Source organism: Perca flavescens, chromosome 15 (assembly GCF_004354835.1).
Source record: "Perca flavescens isolate YP-PL-M2 chromosome 15, PFLA_1.0, whole genome shotgun sequence".
NCBI classification, from domain to species: domain Eukaryota; kingdom Metazoa; phylum Chordata; class Actinopteri; order Perciformes; family Percidae; genus Perca; species Perca flavescens.
This window is the reverse complement of record NC_041345.1, coordinates 25,678,942-25,702,121: the sequence shown is the minus strand read 5'-3', so window position 1 is coordinate 25,702,121 and position 23,180 is coordinate 25,678,942. Positions and strand designations below refer to the sequence as shown.

The following is a 23,180-nucleotide window of genomic DNA, read 5'->3' as shown; positions in this document are numbered from 1 at the left end:
CTATTATTTCAGTTGGAACCCTGGCAGTGGGAAGCCATCGTGAGAGCAAATAAAATATATAAAAACATAATTCAGACCGATGTGCGCATTGGCGACAAAAAAAGCTATAGATTTCATAAAAATACCCATCAGGGAACGTTAACGGGGTTGTCGGTCTCTAAATGTTTTAACTTTTATGAGTGCATCTATCTATCTATCTATCTATCTATCTATCTATGCGTACTGAGCTCCACCTGATCTTCTAAGAACGGTGATGCCGTTATCAATCAAGTATTGATTCGTCAGTAGGCGGTGCTTTTACACCGGTTGATCTCTGATCTCCAACTTAACCTGCTCCCGACCAGGTTAGGTGTTCAGCATAAGTTACCATGGCGATTTAACCCGGTAACAAGTGATCCACCGTGGTGGTACAGAAAACCACGGGTTGAACCTGAGGTTACCTCGTTGCTCCAGAGATCAGGAAACTCTGACCAATTAGAGCAGACTGGGTTTTATTGGGAGGGGGGGCTTAAAGAGACAGGCACTACAACAGAGCTGCTCAGACAGAGAGGGTGAATACAGGTGCAGCAACACTGGGCAGAATGATAAAAAAGTGTTCTTACAATGTTGTCTCCCGTCTCCAAAGTTACAACCACTGTGCAGTCACGTGTGTTAAACTCATATGTCCTCACACGTACTGTCCCTCTCTTTTTGCTTATTTTATCTTTTAGGGAAACCCTAATGCGAGCATTGTCTTTTAGCCTACAGCACTCTGGCAATAATCATTCAAGCATTAAATTGCTATGAGACAGCCTACTGAGTTATCAAGCAGCTTGCCAATTAGACAAACTCTATGAATAAATGTATTTGGAAAGGGTTTTTACAGTGGATGTGGTACTAGCCCAGTCTGAAGCCCTTTAACACCTCCTGGCCTCCAACATTATTATAACACATGGACAGCAAATGTCAGTTCATTACACTATTTTCATGTTTTGGATGCTTTTTCTTTGTTCATGCATTCCACCTCCATAGGAACAAGTATGTGATCACATGTTGGTTTGATTAAGGAACAAATATCAACATAATGTTTGAGTTGGTAAAAACACTGCTTATTGTCTACAAGACCCCTTGGAAGCCGCGATATTACGAATCCCACTATGGTCACGCCAAGACCCACCCTTCAATAGCATTTATTGGCCAGGCGTCCATGCTTACGCAAGGTAACGTTACCCCATTTGTACAGGTACTATCCCCTGACCAATCAGCAATGCCTAAACCCAACCAATCAAGCTGCTTCGAAGGGCGGATCTTGGCGTGGCCATAGTGGGTTCGTAATTTCGCTTGGAGGCCTACTGCCTAGTTGCGATATTTCTTTTCCCACTATGGCCACGCCAAGACCTGCCCTTCAATAGCATTCACACACTACTATTGGCCAGGCGTCCATGCTTACATAGGGTCCTATCCCCTGACCAAAACCCTAACCTTAACCACTCAAGGTGAAATGACTAACCCCAACCAATCGAGCTGCTTCGTAGGGCAGGTCTTGGCGTGGCCATAGTGGAATTTGTAATTGTGCTGCCTAGTCACAACACAAAATGGCACAGTAAAATGAATTTACACTTCCACACAAAGTAGGGCCGATGCTGATAGCTCGTTGACCTTTGGTGATTAGTTGCGGATTGTTTAGTGGCTGTAATTGGTTGTGGCTGTTAACTGTATTGCCTTTAATGCACACTAACAGGCAACTAACATTGTCAAAGAAAAAATAATCTTGAGATTGGGCTTCATTTGTCATGTAGAAACAACACTGTAGGTAGGTAGAGCACACATACAATTACCAAAATCTGTAGATATAAAAATTCTGATGAGTGATGAGACAAAGGGAAAATAGATTGAATAATAGATTCAAGATTTTCCAGTCCTGATGCTATAGAGGTTCATTACACTCAACAGTAGCAAAATGGTGTGTGGAACAAACAAGATACTGCTGATTTAGCTCTTTTTTTATAACTTGACCAGTAGTGCAACTGGCAATATAAAATTTGCCCAGTGGATGGTGCTCAAGGAAAGGTCAGGGGCTCATTAACATCTTCATTTTGTTTATCTACTTTGTGTTTTGGCAAGATTTCAGAGTAAAACCACATTATTGGTTATATTTTATACAGTCTATGGTAATATCAAGTCAAGCAACAATGTTTCTCTTACACAAAGTTCCAAAATCAAATTGCAAGATAAAGACAAAAATAGGTAAAAAAAAAAAAAAAAAAAACAGAACTATATAGGCTACCATGTGTTAAGTAGACCAGTACCCATTTAGTTATTTTCAGAGAAAGAAAATATCAAAGTTTCGTGAACATTATTAGGAAACATATAAATACAGCAAAATAAAGAAACTTATATATGAAATAATAAGAAAAAAAAAGTTTTTCTAATATCCCCATAACAGCTATATCCTCCTGACAAGCCAGACCCACATCAAGATGTTGGATGCTGGATGTCATGATGTCCCCCCTTGCTGCAAAATAAATGTGCTGCCACTAGGGTGCGTCTAGATTTCTAGGCTACATAACAGCCTTTTTTTTTTTTTTTTTTTTTTTTTTTTTTATATAGTTTCAAAATCGCGCATTTTATTTTGAAGACCGCTTCTCTCGGTTTCCGGTCTGTGGACCTCCAGTTGTCATGCTTTACGTTCGCCGCAGGTGCAGGAGAGGAGGCAGGGAGCAGCAGAGGAGAGGAGAGGGAGAGAGAGCGCGGGGTCCCGGCAGCTGTCAGTGTCTCTTCACCGCCAAGTGGTCCAAGCCAGCACACAGGCAGGTGAGTAATAAGCGGCGACGCGGCTTTAAAGCCGGGGAGAATACCTGCAGTGTTCCCCCCCTTCCCTGGTTCTCCTGCTCTCGAACACATCCAGTGCTTTGCGAGCCGGGACCTTCTCACGGAGATGAAGTAGGTGAGGTGTAGGTAGGCGCAGGTTGTCTTTCTCATGTCTTAACTGTCTCCTCACCCCCACTTTGATTTAAAAAAAACAACATCACTTTGTGAGCTCGTGCGCATTTGCCGTGGCGACGCCTACCATGTTGTCTTTGCCGTAATGTAAAGTTGAAGTTTACCAGAGTAGACGGTGGTGATGGAGGACGGCTTCGCGTGCATTTCAGCGTTTGTGGTGGAAGTTGTTGTTGCGTCACGTTAAGGTGAAGCCTGATGGGCTTCAGCCTCGGTTCAGTCGAACTCTTTTGGGCAAGTTGCTTGAGATAAATGTTCTTATTTTTAAAGGGGTGAAGATGTGACTGGATGTGTAGTAGGGCTGGGCGATATGGAGAAAATCAAATATCACGATATTTTTGACCAAATACCTCGATATCGATACCGCAACGATATCGTAGCGTTGACTATTGGTGCTTTCACAAAATATTTACACAATGAGATTTTTGATAAATAATCACCAGTAATGTGGATATGAGTCGGTGGGTAAAGGCAAATAATGGAACAGTTACAACAGTCTGGTAAGTTCAGAAAATGACATCACTGTACTGTAATGCAGCCTTTAAAACCAGGAAAAGACAACATTTATGCCATATTACGATATTACAATATCCAAAATCTAAGACGATATCTAGTTTCGTATCACGATATCGATATAATATCGATATATTGCCCAGCTCTAATGTGTAGCCTACCTGCTGAGTTCTCAGGTTGCTGGAGTTTTTTTTTTATTTTCAGTGATTGGTATCTGGTGGCCCCTTATTCAGCCCAATCTTCACATTTATTGGGATTTCTTGTATTGTATTTGACTTTAAAGGTCCAGTGTATAACGTGTTTAGTTGTTCATTATCGAAATCTTTGTTGCCCGTTCACCAACTTGTCTTTTTTTCTTTTTTTACCTCCACCATCAATTCAAAGTATTCCTTTTTTGGCTTGAAATTTTACATTTGCGTTCGCACGAATTGGGGTAGACGCTCCATATTCATGCGCCATCTTGAAATACGTTAGCCGGTAAGGGACATTCGGGACGTACTGCCCCGCCTTTCGCGTTTTCGCTGTTGCATGATGAACTCACAGGGTGCTGCTAATTCTAACGGGTATTGTAGCTTCCCGGCCCCGGCAAGTCTGAAGAAGGAAACGTGGAGGACCACACGTATTCAAAATCCAAATTTCAGGAACGGGAGTCTTCTTCGCCCAGAAAAAAGGATATTGAAAAGAGCAAGAGACTGGCTTTTTGAAGCGTAAAAGCTAACTGTAGTTAGCCTGGTTGACGCCAGACCCTTGTCAGTGGGTCTGGGAAAGGTTCGTTGACAGCTCATTTCCAAAGGGGCGTCACCAACAGACGCCGCTCAAATCCCACTGGGCGCGTTGGAGTCCAACCAATCAGACCAACGATCCGGGTGACGCTTCGGTAGCCGTCATGTTGAATGTAAACAAAAAGCTGCTCGCCGTCACTGCGCCATCGTCGTCGCGTAAAGACCGCCTCAGCGGTTGTGATTGGTGCCTCGATTTTGGGGACATTGGAAATTGGTTTGAATGGGCTCTTGCCAGACTGACTTGCAGAGGACTTAGTCTGTTGGGAACGATTTGTTTTGTGATCAAATGTTTTTATTCGGGAACGATTTGTAGGCTGGGACATCTCGGCAGCACCACAATACTACATTCAGAATGGTTTGACAAATATTTTGCCTTTTCACAAATATTGCGCAGGGGCGGCTGTGGCTCAGTGGTAGAGTGGTTGCCTGCCAATTGGAAGGTTGGGGGTTCGATCCTTGGCCCTGCAGTCCCATGTCGAAGTGTCCTTGGGCAAGACACTGAACCCCGAGTTGCCCCCGATGCTGTACATCGGGGTGTAAATGTGTGTGAATGATTATCTGATGAGCAGGTGGCACCTTGTACGGCAGCCTCGGCCACAGTGTGTGAATGGTGAATGGTTCCTGTACTATTTTAAAGCGCTTTGAGTAGTCGTTGAGACTAGAAAAGCGCTATATAAGAACATTACATTTACATTTACATTACTCTTGTCCATATTGCGATTTTGATACAATTGCATTTAATTGTGCAGCCCTAACTGACATGTTCCTTCATTACCATGAAAACACACACACACACACACTGTAGTTTATTTTGAGTCAATCTAGACCTGGGCAATATGGACCAAAAATCACATCTCTGTATTTTTAAGCTGAATGGTGATACATGAGAGAGTTTTTCCAGGCTCAGAATGGGCCCTTGGAGGGTGGTGGTGGGGGGGGTCTGGGGGTCTTGCCCATACACTATATTGTTCCTCTGCGCGCTGTACCTAAAACAACTACCAAAACACGCAAGTGGCCTAGTGGGCTACTATTTAACATGACTACGAGGAGTTTTCAAAGTTTATAAAATTCCTCTGCTGCTGGCTCTTCCAGACAACTGTCTCGGGACAGCCGGTCTCTGACCGGTAAAACCGGGATCTTTTTCTTTTTGACGTTTTGGCACTTGCTAAAACATCTTTTGTGGGGAGCCAAAAATTCCTTAATATCGGTATTTTCTACAAATCGGTATAAGGTTCAGTTGAAAGTCCAAGCTACTTGTGATATGTCTCAAGCACTTTTAATAAAACCGACTGTAATAAAATAAAATTCAAAGCCAGGTTTTGACAAAACAATGAAAAACAATCTAAAATGAATAGCCTACGTTAAATAAAAAATAGGCCTCTCTCGGAGAAAGCTCCTTCATTGGTTTTCTGTAACAGTTACTGACGGAGCACAGTAACAGCTTTTCCTCTCCTGCTTAACCGTGAATCCTACACTGTACATTTACAACTTGACACTGTACTCTTAAATCGTCCTCTGCTCCAATCGCCAACAGCTGTATGCTCGGAGCTGTGTATCACTGGCTATGTCTCGCACACACTGGCTACAGGCTCACGAGTCATCCTTCTCAACCCAGTTGTCTTTTTCTCTAAGACGCAATGGGTTTTATATTGCGTTTCACTAATGGCAGTGCGTCACTGCAGAATGAATGTAGGGGAAACACCAGGGATATTTAGTAATATTTGTTGGCATTACAGTTTTTTTTTGTCTTTTACAACTATAGGGGAAACACTGATTCCACACCAAGTCTAAATTAAGTATGATATAGAGTTTTTCAACAAAGAAGGGACTGTTGTGCCAAAAGACTTCAGATCCATCTCAAATGGGTCAGGAGCCTGTCAAGTTCACAATGCTGAATTTCAGAGCTTTTCTGTTTTCGTGGTGAGGTGGGCAATCTGCATGTTGCATTGCCATAACAGAGAAAGCTGTTGTAACTTGACTTGACTCGACTCGATCCAAATTTCACATGCTGGATAACAGTCGAGGCCTGAAGACATCTTCATGCCCATATTTAGAGGTCGACCGATAGTGGATTTTACCAATACCGATAGTTAGGTTGGGCCGTATTTGCCGATAACCGATTCATCGACCGATAGTATTTAGAATTGATATTGGATAAAACAGTTGACAAAATACATACATTTTTTCAAAAAAAGTCCAGATGCTTTTGCCAATAATCCAAATAATGTCATATTTATTGATATTACACCCACAGCAATGCTACACAAGCATGTGTGTTGTCTAAAACAGTTCTCCTACATATTTGGGGTCATCCAGTTCAAAAATGAAACATAATGAGCATTATAATTCATATAAAGGACAAACCATTTACATTTCTTCAAAAAAGGCCCAAATGTATGCCAAATCTCAAAACGGTGACGCCATTCTTCTCTGTAGAACGGCTTAGACCTAACCTGACGTGGTCCTACTCAGATTCTAGTCAGAATGTGAGTCTGAAACCGCTCCATTGGGCTGTGATTATGGGGCGTGTTCCAACAGAACCAGGAAAAAAAATGCCTCTGCATTCATTGGATAGACGTACAACCAATCAGAGCAACGGAACTCAACACTGTATCGTCTCCATAGCAACCACTCTTTGCACAATGCATTCATTCTAACTTCCGACTTTTAGACTTTTTTGAAGCTGGATATATCATTTGTTGCGTGTAAATATAAATGTGGATAACGTTAGTGATAGTGACATGCTCGCTACAGTCGCATTTCTAGAGATGAATCGGCGAAAACACGTTTTATTTCTCTGATTCACGGCTTTGTTCTAGCGCCGGCGCTCCCTCTCTTCAGTCTCTCTATGTCTCTCCACCATATAACCCTCCCTCTCTTCAGTCTTTCTCTATGTCTCTCCACCATATAACGCTCCCTCTCTTCAGTCTCTCTCTATGTCTCTCCACCATATAACGCTCCCTCTCTTCAGTCTCTCTCTCTCTCCACCATATAACGCTCCCTCTCTTCTGTCTCTCTCTGTCTCTCCACCATATAACGCTCTCTCTCTCCAGTCGCTCTCTGTCTCTCCACCATATAACGCTCGCTCTCTCCAGTCTTTCTCTATCTCGCTCCACCATATGACGCTAGTACCGTGCTTTCGGGCAGTTGTTGATGCATTAAAATGAATGCGCTGTCGATTCTACACATCTCAATTCTCCAGCGGCAGCCACTAGACGGATCGTGGACGATTTGGGTTGGACTTGCGTTCATTTTTGTCAGTGTTTTAACGCTTGAAGTTAGTTAGCCTACTACTAATGTTTAGCGTCATCTCAGCCAAAGCAAACAAACAAACATACTGTTGTGCTGTTCTTTCTATACTAATGCAGCATCTATTCAACAAATGAATAACTTTATAATGATATAACAAACCTTTTTGCTGTTGATGCTTTAAACGCGCATCTGATGTCAGCCTTCTCCGCACAGCATGTGCTCTCCGTGCAGCGCGCAGTAACACGTGTCGAAAATAAACAACACGAGGCATCAGTGATAGTTTTTATTTCGCCTCTAGAGGCCGCTATTGTAATGCATGATGCCAGCAGACCCGTCTCAGCTCTCATGTACTGTGTAATGAATGACAGCGTGCGCTTCTCAGCCACTCCAGCAACGGTTGCAACCAGGAAAAACTATCGGCATGGATTTTTGCCGATAACGATAGTTCCACCAATCAACTATCGGTGCCGATTAATCGGCAAAACCGATGAATCGGTCGACCTCTACCCATATTGAATCCTAGTCATTAATGAAAATCAAATCAAAAGTAAAGTCAATGAGAAGATGACGTAGCATTAGGAGCGACTACAGTAGCGAGTAGTATAAAAGCATGTCCCGTGTGTCACGTTTCCCAAACCCAACCGTCCCGTTATTCTTCCGTGGGCCCATCACGGAATCTTTTGCGATTCCGTGAAACTGCCACAGATTTTGAGTTAGGGGGCCATGTTCTTTTCTTCTCTCACGGAATTCTGTGAGATCGGGTTGCTTGTGAAGTAGCGCGCCGCGTGCACGTCACCACGTCGACAGTTCACTTCAGGATCAGAGCCAGGCTTCCGTTAGTAGTGGCACGCTGCTTGTGGCTTCCCCTGGGATTTACTGTACTGACAAATCATAAAAACACCGCGGCCACACCGCTGTGAATGCACCCCAAACGTAAATTATCGGAGTCTGGTTGTTCACCCTCTCCGCGGCAGTGTGTTCCATTTGAGGTAATCTCTACTTGGAGCTAATCGTTGCTAACCGAGCCTTCCGTTCTGGTTGTCTCCATGCCTGTACCCATTAACTGTAACATTATTTATGCACTCGAGCCTGGATAAAAGCCGGCATTTTATTGAGTTTGCTGTAAAAGTTTTAAACTACAATTCAGAGTTGTTTGAATGACTGTTCAGATGAGATCTTAATGAGTTCAACACGTACAGTACCAAACAGCGTGTGTTACAGGGTGCAGGGCTCCAGACTAACTTTTTTCATTAGGAGCACAGTGGCCCCCAACTGAAACTTTTAGGGGCGCAACCAGAAAATTTAGGGGCACACACCATAAATAAACATGCTAACCAAACATTCACATTTCTACTAATTTCCACTGTAATACTAATAAATACTTTGATAATAGATGCAGAAATTACAATGTGCTGTTTCAAATTCAGTGTCACTTTTGAAGATTCTACATAGAAGGCACCGTCGCTGTCATGACAGTAAACAAAATATTTAAAAAATATACCAGCTCTAGTCTACAATTGCAATGAATTCAACTTAAAATTAAACAGACTGAGCATTGTTTAGGCTACTACCCTTAGGATTGGGTACCTTTCGCATCTGAACCAATATTGGTACAGACACCTGAAATTCTGTAATTACAAAACAATTATTTCAGTTGTAAAAATAATTCCAAACCTATTTATCCTATGTACTTAGAACATTATGTTATTTTACTGGAATATGTTACACTCTGAAGAAACTAAAAAATAAAAATCCTACAACCTATTAAATTGAATAATTATTAATTTCTTACTCACTGTAACTTTTATTCTTGTATTTGTATATTATATTTTAGCCTGTTTTATTTTCATCATGACCGTTTGAATTGATCTTTAATGTTTCATGTAAAGCACTTTGAATTGCCTTGTTGCTGAAAGGTGCTGTATAAATAAAGTTGCCTTACCTTACAACCTCAGCCTGTCAGTCAGTCACCAGGGCATAGATACCACTGTGCCTGCTGTCTGTCTGAGAGGAAGTGTAACGTCAACAGCACCACGACCGCTTTCGCCTCGCCATTAATATCACATTGCAGCAAACGCTGTCTGCATGAAGTTTTTAAAAACTGTAACCATACTTGCAAACACTTTATTGGCATCGCCGTGACTTCAACAAAACTGCAGAGCCGACGTAGTTTGCACCGTCTGCACCTCTGCGTGTGTTTGTGTCAGAGCTCTTCTCTCTGTCAACTTTCAGAGAAGACAGATAAGCTTGCGCTTCCGTGCTCGGGTACCGACATTTCGACATTTAACGTGTAAAAAACAAGTGGGCAAATTTACAGGTCGCACATGTGTGACTGGATGTAAATTCAGTCGCACACTCTCAAATTTTGGTCACAAAATGTGACCACTTGGTCGCAGTCTGGAGCCTTGGGGTGTCTTGTGTAACATTATTTGGATCCTCAAAACATGGATTAAAACACTTTAAAAAATGATCTATAACAAACAAAATGAACAAGAAAAAAAAAATCCCAGATTTCTTTTGCACAAAATCTCAATCTGCAGATGACAAAGAAATAGTTAAAAACAAGTTTCAACTTTATTTTTTTTGACTCATACACACACACGCAGGCTACATATGGGGCATGTATATCATTATGATTATTCATGCCAATTTTGTGGAAATATAAATTGGTTTGAGTGTTTTAGTCCTACCATCGTTTTTTTTTTTTTTTTTTTTTTGACATAATTATACTGTATATTCAACCAGTTGTATAATTACGCTATATATTCAACAACAACAAAACGGATGCGAGAGATAAAGCAAATTTTCACTGTTTTTCTGTTTGCCCATTCGGAACTACGGGAGCCCAGAGGGGAGCGTCGGCGGATGTTAAGGAGAAAAACGATTTTCGACATGCGATGTTAATCTCTAATTAATTCAAAGTGAAGCAATGGTGACATAGCCTACACCTGTGCTCTGCTTCGTGCCCTCCCTCGTAGTTTGACCTCTGATCACATGTAGGCCGTTTCACAGCGACGGTAAAACTGACGGTTTTACGGTTTTGACGGTTAAACTCTGCAATGAATCCGCAGTTCACCTGCATGCGGGACCGTGAGGATGGTCTGTTTACAACACTACTGTATATTCAATATCACTGACAATTAATTGATCAATAGAAAATGTATTCCAAAACAACAAAATTAAACTTCAGAACATTTCGTATTTTTAACCCTATAACACTTGCTACAAGTATCACTGTGCACCAACAGTAATAGCAGTTACCTTATGTAAGTCACTCTATTAGCTGACTGGATTGAATTCTCCAAAGGTATCGATTCAGTGGGCATTTTTTATGGGCATTTATTTATATAGCACTTTACAGCAACTAGCAGGTATCCAAAGTGCTTCACATCAGAAACCAAGAATAAAACAACACATACAATAAAAAGAATAAAACATGGAAAACTTAAAAAACGCAGAAATAGAAACCTGAGAGGGAAATTGTCACACCACTCCTAAGTTTGGACCTAAGAAGAGCTACTGTACATCCATAATAGTGCCAATATCAGGGTAACCCTAACCCAGAGCTCCCAAACTCGAAGCTTGATCGTTTGGCATGCCTGAAGTACTGAAAATGAATAATTTTTAGCTTTGTTCAAGTTTAAGAACGTTTTGTGAAAGCCACAACTTAATATCATTAATACAACTAAGCAGGGAGTTTAGTGCGACACTGACATTTGTTGTACGACAAAAAAATTTACCTTGAACCATATACAGTTTAAAGCAGTTTAAAATACAGTGTGAAGCAGAAGCAATCAAAAACCTAGTATACTTTTTTCTAATCGCTTTGCGACATTAACATCATTAACATCATCTGATACATTTTCATTGTGCCCCTAAAATTCTTTATGCGCTCCTTTTAATATTTCAACCAACACACGCATGCTCAAGGGAAAATGGTTAGTGTCGAGCCCTGCAAAGGTCAGGTAATCACCTAAAGACGGTTCCCATCCTCTGGGAAGACAAAGAGTTAGACGTGTTTCTTAATGCCGATAATGGTTCAGCGGAAATGTGAATTTTAGAATTTAATTGAGACCAAAAAAAATGAGGCTAGATTAGATGTATCAAAATACCAAAGTGTACTTAAACCTTGTTGAGAGAAAGCTCTCCTGCTTTGCAGCGATCTTTCATGCGGTGAATATGCAAAACGAGCGAGAGCAGCATCTGCTGTTTGGCTTGCAACAAGCTGGCTGCCATGTCGGAAGGGACCATGTGGGGATTTCCTTGTGAAACTGTACTGCTGTCGAAAGAACTATCACATGCTGACAGGCTTTGCAGGCTGAAATTGAGCGGCACATGGTGAGTCCTGGGGAGAAGCCCCTGAAACTGTTTACAAGGTGTGAGTTAATGTTGGATAAGCTGCGGCAAAACATGTCCACCTGCTGACGCTGAAAGGCTAGATCCATTTCTACTAGAGATCTCGCAAGATTAAACCGTGACGAGATTTGTCGTTGAGTTAAAATGTCGCCATAGACTTCGACGGAGACCAGTGAAGTCTATTAGAAGCACTTTTACGTTACTGCGCAGCCTCAAACTGAGCTTGACGACGTAGATGTGACGTGAGCAACCTGTCTGAAACTTGTCCAAAGCCTAATAAAGTGATTATTAAAAGCCATCAGCAAGGGGGCGCTAATACGATCGCTTACTGTATATGCTACGTGTAAAATAAACTGAGGAAGAAGAGTAGGCCTATTAGTCTGGCTATCACTAATCCACAGCCTGGTCACGATGAGGGACAGACAGCAAAGTTAATTTCACATCAGCAAGAGGTACTGGTAAGTGCCAGGAGCAGGGCACATTATAATAGGCTGCCTTTATCCCTATCTTAGTGAACTGCATAGTCAGCTATCAACATGGGTGTGTATCATGATTATGAAAATGATCGTGCCATTTAGTGCTGTCAAACTTAACGTATTTAATAATTTCTGTTAGGTTAATTTGAAACATTAAACGCGTTAGAAATGAATCACGGGTTGACCGCGATTTCACTTGGTTGTATATGAGAGGTTGTAGTGAGCTCACTTTTTCTGCTAGGATGAAGACTATGGTATTAAATTAAACGGGAAAACATCAGGCATGCATTGGTACCACTTCAAACATGCTAACAAACAGGGAAGGGGGCTAAATAATTCACCAAATGTAACCAAAGGTTTAACCAAAAAAATCCTAGCTTGCACTTTCTGTCTGTCTTCCATCAGAGTGCAGTTTTCCCTTGTCTTTCATATTTTCGTTTTGTGGAACTGGCAAAGACCTGGTGGTTGTTTGTGAAAGCTTCACAGACAACATTGATAGGGCCTAGTCATTTTCATCACTTCCCAGCCTTAATATGAATCAAAAGTGTAATGACATTGACAAAATATTAAATAGGTTATTCAATGCTAATTATTTAACACAAAGCAACACATTATATCAATAATATCTAATAACCTATCTTTAAAAGCGTGGCGGAAGAAAAAAGCTGCCTGTAAAATGGGGGGTGGGGTGCAAAAAAAATCAATTCACATTTGTTTGTAATGGCATGTATACTATTCAACATAAGCAATTGCCTGGGGCCAGTAAAACATTTTTTTGTTTGGGCCAGTGCAATTGTTTCTGCCAATCACAGTCAAGTCAACTCACTTGTGATGGATGATGCCATCGCCACGCCAAGACTGGTTGGGGTTAGGCATTTGACCTCGAGTGGTTAAGGTTAGGATGGCCGATTGGTCAGGGGATAGGACTTGAACAAATCAGGTTACGTTACCTTGCGTAAGCATGAACACCTAGCCAATAGTAGCTGTTGAAGGGCGGGTCTTGGCGTTGCCATAGTGGGGGAAAAAAGATATCGCTTCCCTTGACGCATTCTTGTGGGTGGCTTGTGGCTCGGAGGTAGAATTGGTCCACCCTCAACCACAAGATTGGTGCTTCGGGGAGCCTGGGTAGCTCACCTGGTAGAACAGGTCCCCGTATGCAGAGGCTTAGTCCTCGACGTGGCGACTCAGGGTTAGAGTCGCACCTCCAGCCATTTGCTGCATGTCTTCCCTCCTTACAGGTCTATTAAACGCTAAAATGCCCAGAAAATTATCTTTAAAAAAAGATTGGTGGTTCGATCCAAGGCTCCTGCTGCCACATGTCAAAGTGTCCCTAAGTGAACAAGTGAACCCCAAGTCACCGGATGCTGTATGCAGGGTCCAAAAATTTATTTTTTTGTCCACCAGCCAAATGGCTAGTGAATGAAATAGATAACCATTGTTTGTTTTTTTGGTGGGTAAAGCAAATCTACCAGCCACCAGCATGTTTTACCAGCATTGGGCTAGTAGATGGTGCTAATTTTGGACCCTGACTGTCCACTGCTCCTAATACTTAGGATGGGTCAAATGCAGTAATTACATTTCACTACATTGTACCCCACATTGTGATGAATTAAAGTTTAGTTTTCGTGACTAGATGCTGATAGGTGCCACACTAGCTAATGTTAGCTTAGAAATGTTTAGAAATTGAGAGAATCACTCACTACGTTTACATGCAGCCAATAACCGGTTCAAAACCGGAATATTAGCAATAACCCGGTCGCGCACGGCCATGTAAACACGGCAAAAACACGAATATGCTCATATTCGGGTTTTTAAAAACCCGAATATACTACCTGGGTTACCCCTTTTCTAACCCGAAATTTTGGTCATGTAAACGCGTAACTGCATATCCCCATCGAAAGGAACATTGATTTGTGTTCTGCGCATGTTCTATTCGCAAGGAATCTTGGTCTTTTGAGTAGAGGAACTTCTTGTATCCGCCAGAAAAAAAGTTATAATAATTATATACTATAATAATATAGTTATATATATGTCAATGCAGAAAACCTGCGCGCAGTATACCGTAGGTAAACAAGAAGTAGAGGTAAACATGGCGAGACGCAGCACAGCACCACACGTTTGGAGCGAGGAGGAAACCAATTTCTTAGTGTGGTGAAAACCATGAATATAATGTCTTTTGTTGACGGCAGAAAGTACCGAGAGTGAGATTTATAAGAAGGTGACCGAAAAGTTATTGCGTCTTAATGTTGTCCGTAGGACGTCCAGACGCTAACCGTGTGTCGCCGTTTACGTCGGGATATTGCCAATTGATTACAAATTCCATTTATGCAGGAGTAACTCTCTCTGCTCACGCATGTAAACGGGTTATTCCAAATGTTTCAGAAACCCGAATAGTGAACTTAACCCGACCATAACCCGAAAATTGACAGCTTGTAAACGTAGTCACTGTGAATCATTATAATGTTTATACAATTATTAAATTAACAGTTTTATGGAAAATCTGCAAGGGGCCAGTAAAACTCTGAGAAGAGTAATCTAGAATTCCATTCTGATGTTTGTGATCTAATCTCCCCAAGCCCTCACAATGTCGAGTCAAAGGTGTTACCTCTACAGGAAGCTTTTCACACGTGCCATTATGTTTGGCAGAGGCAATACATGTCCAGCAGTCCCCACTCTTCACTCTACAAGGTGAATGATCTCTTCCATCTCTCATTAGTAATATTTGTGGCTGCAGAATCAATAAGAACACACGGTCTCTCCCCTCTCCATCCATTCAGCCCAAAGGGGCTTCTCCCCCTTTCTCCATCTCTCAGGAAGCAGCAGATATTTCTCTCTTTTTTTTTCTCTCTCTCCTTATTTTTGTCTGCCAGCAAGTGATTAAAATGGGCCTGCTGCTGCTGCCACTGAGGAACACACTGGCAGAAATGGCAGCAGCTGAGCCCTGAAGATGAAGACTTTTGTTACATGCTGATGAGCTGAAAATGAGAAAACCATGACAAGTCTAGGTAACCATGTAGAACCAACACCATACCTAGCACCCCCCCTTTTTTTCCCACAAAATATTTTACTGATATAATAGTCAAACCACCTAAACGTAGTTTAACTAACTTTTTCTGGCAACAGTAAGGATGACAAAATGGCAGGTTAATTCTGAGAATTGTCAACCTGGGTCTTAATGCCATGTTTGATAAGAACTAGGTTGGTGTGTTCACTTGTTTTGGGCGACCAAACTTAAAAGTGGGTGAAAAAAAGCCTATCACAGAGAGGGATGACCAAAAAACTGGAAACTGTTTGGAAAAGGGTCAACACTTTCAGAAAATACCTGGAAGGTGATCTGTCTATCACGTCCACCATTGTTGTTTTGAACGAACAGTTGTGGCTATAACGCACACCTAAACCGTGCCTGTACTGTAGCTGCCAGTAGCTCCTCAGCAGATGCTGATTGTTTTTTTTACTTGAAGCCTGGCAAGATATATTTTCATGCGATATATATCGCAGCCAGCATGATGGAGTCTGACTTTGACCCTCGAAATTAGAATAGAAGTTTGCGTGGAAGCATTTTTGATTCCCGGTGAAAATGATCAATGGCAACAGAGTGACGGAGGAGACACGAACAGCATGTAAGCGCTGTAAGAAGATAGTGCCGCCGCAAAGATGCCTGCAGCACCACTACAGCCCTCTGCTAAAACCAACTGCATCTGTAAAGAAAATACTGAAAGGCAGAAAAGTACCTTCAAATCTCAACTTTCACAGTCAAGCGCATGAGCCCGGGCAATATCATCAGCGTTTTAATTGCAACCAATGTGAGGCAATTTTCCCGCGGCGACTCTACCGCAGCTAGACCATGACCAGCGTGAGGCGGTCTTCCTCAGGGTACAGGCAAAGGTGAAACAATTGCAGCAAAATCAGTTATAAATCCCTTTTTTAAAATTTGAAAAATTTGTGTTTTTTAGGGAGGGAGAGGAAGGCTCTCTGCTGCTTATCAACCTTAAACTCAGTAACTCCTTTGTATGACCCTTCAAATGTAAAACAATTCAAAATTTCCATCTTAAGTAATATATTGTTGAAGAGTAGGACTTCTAGATGGACAATGTACTCTTTTAGTTATTATTGAACCATGACCTAAGCGTGTTTTTTTGCAATGTTTACAAACCGTATGAATGTAAACAAATCTTGTATGTCTGTACTGTAAAGTACATGTACTTTTTTTTTTAACATGCAATTTAGCTAACGCTTTTATCCAAAGCGACTTTCAATTAAGTGCTTTCAACCTTGAAGGTTCAAACTCCTGACAACAGTATCTATCTATCTATCTATCTATCTATCTATCTATCTTTGATAAGTGTCAGGCACAGAACACAACTTTTTGTTATAAATCACACAATTATTGCAGTGCACATCACGATTAACCCTACTAGACAGCGATTGCAATTCGTTTTTTAAAACCATGTTGTTGTTTCCATTTCCTATAAACCAGATGCCCATTGCAGGTTAAACGTCTCCAGCTTGACAGAATGAAAGGACTCCATGGGCCTGGGTCGAGTGGCTAGTTGTGTGTCCTATATTGAATTCATATCCTTTCAAATCCGAGGTTTAGCTTTCAAAAATTGCAAATAACTAAGTTCTTAAGTATCTTTACTAAATGAGCAATGGTTTTAGACTTTGTGGCAAAATGCCTTTACCTTGTTTGTTGTTGTATGTGTAGGTATGTGTATGTATTTTAGGGATGCATGATACATGGTTTCAGCATCGACATTGCGATATGCGTTGATTTGCCTACGAGACTAGGTTCCGAAGAGCATGACCCTGGACCCTCACCTGACTCCGCCAGATGGATCGCTTCGCATTTGCTCGGCATATCCATCTGGGAACTTTCCGTTGGAGAACTTTTGGGAAGGGGTGAAAATACTGGTTAGCTGATTGGATAAACCATCTGTCTATCACCTATGTTGGTTATGGACGGGCCAAATCAACCAATCAGATCCACGAAGTGTATGAAAATACAACCACAAGCCCGCCCCTGCTGCTGCAACCTGCCTCAAAACCAACGCTGATTGGCCCGGTCGTTTGGCGAACGGCTCCAAATTTTCTCTATCTCAAGATGCCAGACTGATCTGCGAGTGGAAAACTGGAGCTCGCGAGATCAGGACGGTCTCACGAGGCTACCTGGACCCCCCTAAATGGTGAAAATTGCTGTAAGCTATCAATTAAGGCTTCAATTTGGTGCAGCCCTAATATTTGTGTGTGTGTGTGTGTGTGTGTGTGTGTGTGTGTGTGTGTGTGTGTGTGTGTGTGTGTGTGTGTGTGTGTGTGTGTGTGTGTGTGTGTGTGTGTGTACACTTTATGGTCTTATATTGTTCTTAGGTTGGCAGATGCAACATGTCTACTTTTATATTGTCCCAAACCTTAAAAAATGTCTACACTGGGTTTGGGGAAGAAGAAATTGTGCATTTATGATGGTTGGTCATTGTGCAGGGTCATTACGATCCCCTACTGCAGGGGTCTTCAATGTTTTTTAGGCTAAGGGCCCCTCAGTTGAAAAAGAGACGGTGCAGGGGTCCCTTACTACAAATATTCAATATCAGTAGCCTATAAAATATAAATTGCATATTAAACTGGGCCTACAATAAAGTGTAGGGCAGCCTACATAAAGCCTTAACACATACCTTTTTATGGTGCATAAAATACTAAGCTATTAAAATATCAATTGTTGACATTCATATATGTAAGCATTTATGTTAAAATACGGCACAGTGAATCCTTAAGCTTAACTGTATCTGTGGATGGCTACTTACTGTACCTATAGGCCCGTGGCTATCACCAATGTTGGGTAAGTTAGTTTATTTTTTTAAGCAGCTTTTTATGCGCTGATGGATTTGCTCTAAGATCTGAGCTTTTGAATCCAGACACAGTTTACAGTGATAAACAGACTAATCTTCATGGGCTTCAAGGTGCTCGAAAAGTAGCATCTAACACAGCCATCATCATAGTCTAACTCTACATCTGACGAGGATTTTGTCATTTTGGGGTCATTTTGTTAGTGCATGTAAATTATTCATGAGGCAGTTGTTATTTTAGTTTTGTTCTTGTTGAGGCGGATGGTTGGAACAATTGTTTAGAGGCATTAAATGCAGGAATGCATGACATAAGCTGCAGTCAATTAATCTTGTCAACGACATTAAGTCCTATGAATGTACAGTATATTGAGTGATTGGTTGTATGAATGTATATTGAATTATTGGAAAAGTCTACCGGCCTGGACTGTAGGGATGACAAAATTGGCAAACAATTACGTTAGAATATTCCTCTAAAAAAACAACAAAAAAAACCACCTGGGTTAGAATATATTTGAATATCTATTTGGGCGCATTATGTCCATAAGAGGGCAAACCAATACAACGGGAGACATACAGTAACCACTTGTAATGGTATATTTATTTTAACATAAACATGTGTTTTAAAAGCTCTACATACCTACACATTACCTAATAAAATAATGTCCTATATATGTAAAACTTAATTAATTTAAACACCATAGATCGATCTCTCTCTCTCTCTCTCTCTCTCTCTCTCTCTCTCTCTCTCTCTCTCTCTCTCTCTCTGGAGCGTGCAGCAGGCAGGACTTGACCATGGGATTGTAATTTGGTCAAAAACATCCTAGTCTCTTGCCGTTCGTTTAATTTGTACGACAATTTCAGTGTGGGCCCTTACTGACAAAGTGTCGTCTTCTTTCGGCGTCTTTTCTTTCAGTTAGACATTTTTGTTTTCATCTTTGTGGTGTCCTCTTCTTCACCCTCGTTTCTATCACCCGCATGATAGAAACTTCATCCACACGCCCACTTGCCGACCGGCTGGGGTCAATCACACATTACCCAGACAGGGCGCTGAACGTTTAGGGAGCAACGGCCCAGGTCCACGCTAGAACGAGCGAGGCAAACAGCCGCAGTAGTGCTTTTTTTTTTTTTTTTTTTTTTTTTTTTTTAAGAATTCTAGTATATATTGGAATTTAGAATATTCATTGACAGCCCTATGGGACTGCAACTATTACTTCACTAGTATTGCAGAATCTCAGAAAACAGTGAAACCATTCCATCACAAAATCCTCCAGGAGTGGGCTTGTGTGATGGCTAGGGTGGCAGCGTTTGAAAAAATGTCAAAAAGAAATGGTTTGCCAGATTGGATGTCTATACTATAAAATGGGGAAAGTACCTGAGCTTTGTGGAGGACTCCTAAGAAGCTGGGGAGAGACGTGTATGATGGGCTTATGTTGTCATTTATACCTATTTTTATTTGGTTTATTGTAAACAATGCAGATTGTTTGAAGCATGTGAGAGTAATGTATTATTTTCTTGCCATGTGTTGATTCATAGGTCATATTTACTTTGCATTACTTACTTTGGTGCATTAAAGGTCCAATCTGTAATATATTTATTGTATTTAATCAAAACATTACCACAATATGTCATCAGATATTAAGGAAACATGCTAAGTTGAAATACTGTCTTCTCTGATAATAATGCTAAAGGTAGTATTTTCTCCTTGGAATTTCCATTTCATGATAGAATGTCTTTTATTTTGACCTGTGTGTTGTCAAGTGCCTATTTTGACACCCTGGTTGCCAGACGTGAAATGCAAATCGCTCCCCGTGTGAAAAGCTCTTAACGTGTAATACAGTGCATAGACAAGCTGTATAACGGGTCTGGAAAGTAGTAGTACCAAAACCATTTCTTCCCCAACTTCTGTTCAGCGGCCGTAGCCGATAGACTGTGACCTGGGTACAGACGACTGCAAGACGACAATAAGGTTTCCAGTAGCTGTTGCAGTGACGTTAAAGGTCCCATGACATGCTGCTTTTTGGATGCTTTTATATAGACCTTAGTGGTCCCCTAATACTGTATCTGAAGTATCTTTTCCCAAAATTCAGCCTTGGTGCAGAATTACAGCCACTAGAGCCAGTCCCACAATGAGCTTTCCTTAGGATGGGCCATTTCTGTGTCTGTAGCTTTAAATGCTATGGAGGAGGAGAGAGGGGGGCAAGGTGGAGGGTGGGGGTGTGGCCTTGACCAACTACCACTTTGCGAGCCTTGATGTCTCTCTCTTTCTCATGGACAGGCCAAATTCTCTGGGCGGGCAAAGCAGAGAAAGGGGAAGTAACCTTTCCCTTATGACATCATAAAGGGAAGATTCCAGATTGGCTCATCTGAGCTTTCATTTTCTCAAAAGCAGAACAGGATACCCAGGGCTCGGTTTACACCTATCGCCATTTCTAGCCACTGGGGGACCATAGACAGGCTAAGGGAACTCATATTCATTTTAAAAAACCTCCATAAAGTGAAATCTTCATGCCATGGGACCTTTTTTAAGACTAGAAAGGGTTGTGCACAAAGCTCCGCAAGGTCAGTCTTTTTAGCAGTCGTTGTTGTTACATTTAGCCAATAAAATGTCACTGTCAGCTGGCTACAGAGCTCTGCCAGAGCACAGGCTTTTATAACCGTAATCACTGCAGCATCTAGCTTCTCCGCTGCGTTGTTGAGTAATGTCTGGTAATGCAAGACTAGCATCTAGCTAACATTGCCATTGTGGGATGTTGGGTTTAGCGTTCGCAACCTGGCAACCCTCGTGAACTTCAACGTTGGGGAGGAGGGGCCGGGGGGAGACAATCTCTACAGTATTTTTTATTTGGACTGCAGCAACCATTTTAAAAGCTAGCTGCCAGTATTACATATTGGACCTTTAATGACATGACTCATTCACATTGACAGCACCTGCCCCGGCAGTAATATCACTAATACACTTGCAGTGATCCACTACTGTCTGACCGTTTGTATATCGACTTATGGTGATGTAAGATAAGGTCACATCCATCCCTCAAGTCAACCTGTGTGGTCTGTTTCAATTTCAATTTGCTTATTCCATTTAATAAAAAACGTCACACTTTATGGTATTGGAAGTTGGGCTGCAACTAACGATTATTTTAATAATCAATGAATCAGATAAAAAAAAATGCATTAATTTACATCATCTCAATACATGCATACTTATTGTTTTAGTTAATAGTTGTGTAAAGGTAAGTAACCCAAATAGCAGATACAGACAAGATAACACAGACAGACACACACACTTATTCATTAAATTATTACCATCATTGTAGTAAGTGCAAGTTAAGTTCGTTTAGAGACCACACACTATATTTGTCAACAATAACTGATATGGGACAAAGCACATAATATATACATAACAGATTGAAAAATTAATGGGCCAAAAACGGCGAGTGAATAAAACCGTGTCTCTAGTCTTGCAAAGTATACCACACTTGCTTTATTACTGTTATTACCGAGCTAACGCTAGCTTGTCATGCTAGTCAGCTGGATAACGAGTAAACGGCAGCACCAGAAGAGCTACTGGAGGGACGGTACGTTCCTCACTTCAGAACGGAACAGAAGTAGGATAGTGTAGTGACTTTACCCTGCTGTTGAACTCCCTTCCTCCTCATCATACGTTTTAGGTGCTGACTCATCACCGTGGTGCGCCCGTGCCATGCCGTGTCGCTTTTGCTTATCTTGCAATTATCACGTTTCTGATTTATTTAGTGTGAAATGCTCCCACACCTTGGATGACTTGGGTCGTACTGATTTCTCTGCCTCCGCCATGTGTTTCAGAACAACGTTACAGGTCTCTCCGGTCTCTCTCCGTATTTCCTCTACCCCTGCTCTGCTCTTTTTTCTTTTCTTTCGCTCCGCGCCGCTCCGCGCCGCTCCGCGCCGCTCCGCGCCGCTCTGCGCTGCTCTGCGCTGCTCTGCGCTCAACTAAATTTTTTTTTTTTAATCTCCGCAACTAGGTGGCCTAATAGTTGCGCGACACAACGAATCGATAATTAAATTCGTTGCCAACTTTTTTTAGTAATCAAATTTTATCGATTCGTTGTTGCAGCCCTAATTGGAAGTGTATCAGAGTGATATTCTGGCCATCTATCAAGGTGTTAGAAAAGAACTAGGGGTGTCCCCGACTAAGAAATATGTAGTCGTATCTGATTGGTCAAGTCCTGCTTATATTTGACTGATCGTCGGATCGTGTATTTTTTCCACGCGGACACGAGTTTTCAGTTGTGCTTTTGCTTCATGTAGAAAAATAGCAAAAACATTATTGGTCGAGATACATGATGTGAATATCGCTTAGCTGTAGTTTCACACCAACGGACAGCACTATTTGTGTGTGTGTGTGTGTGTGTGTGTGTGTGTGTGTGTGTGTGTGTGTGTGTGTGTGTGTGTGTGTGTGTGTGTGTGTGTGTGTGTCATCGGAGCATACTCAGCGGGAGATCGATAGACAGATTACATCACTTACAGTAGTGAGCCTGCTCCCTTTTTTCTGGTTGTAAACAGAACTTTCAACCCAAATTCCATTTTACCCCATCACAAACCGAAGTGAAACAAGAGAGAAGTGAAGGGACAATATTGACATAGATCCGTCTATAAATTAAAAAACCATTTAGCGCTCCGCTCGCGCTAACTTCTTACGTGAGTGCTCTGTTTAGCAAATGTATTCCAACCACGTTTTCCACCCCTGCGACAATTGGACTGAGATTGGCAGTCCATTCAGGGTCCTTAGATCGAATCATCGAATAGTCGACTATTCGGGTTCACCCCTTGGAAAAAGGGGGGAAAAAAATAGATCTGGTGAGAGGAGTTTACATTTGACAAGCATGCTTCGTCCTTACACTGTGGCAACTTGAAGTAGCATGCAGCCTGTCCGCAGATCTGAGCTGACCTTAATCCACTCACAGTGATGAAGCCGTGAGCTGGGGAGATGACGCATCACAGCCGCG

The 23,180-nt window shown here is 41.7% G+C and overlaps 1 protein-coding gene across 1 annotated transcript in view; it reads left to right on the top strand.

The window, feature by feature from the left end:
* rbfox1 (RNA binding fox-1 homolog 1) overlaps window positions 1-23,180 on the top strand; it is a 363,925-nt gene that overhangs the window by 819 nt on the left and 339,926 nt on the right. Inside the window, exon 2 of the mRNA XM_028599614.1 lies at window positions 2,679-2,793. The gene's annotated coding sequence lies outside the window, so the exon portion shown is untranslated. The remainder of the gene's footprint in view (window positions 1-2,678; window positions 2,794-23,180) is intronic.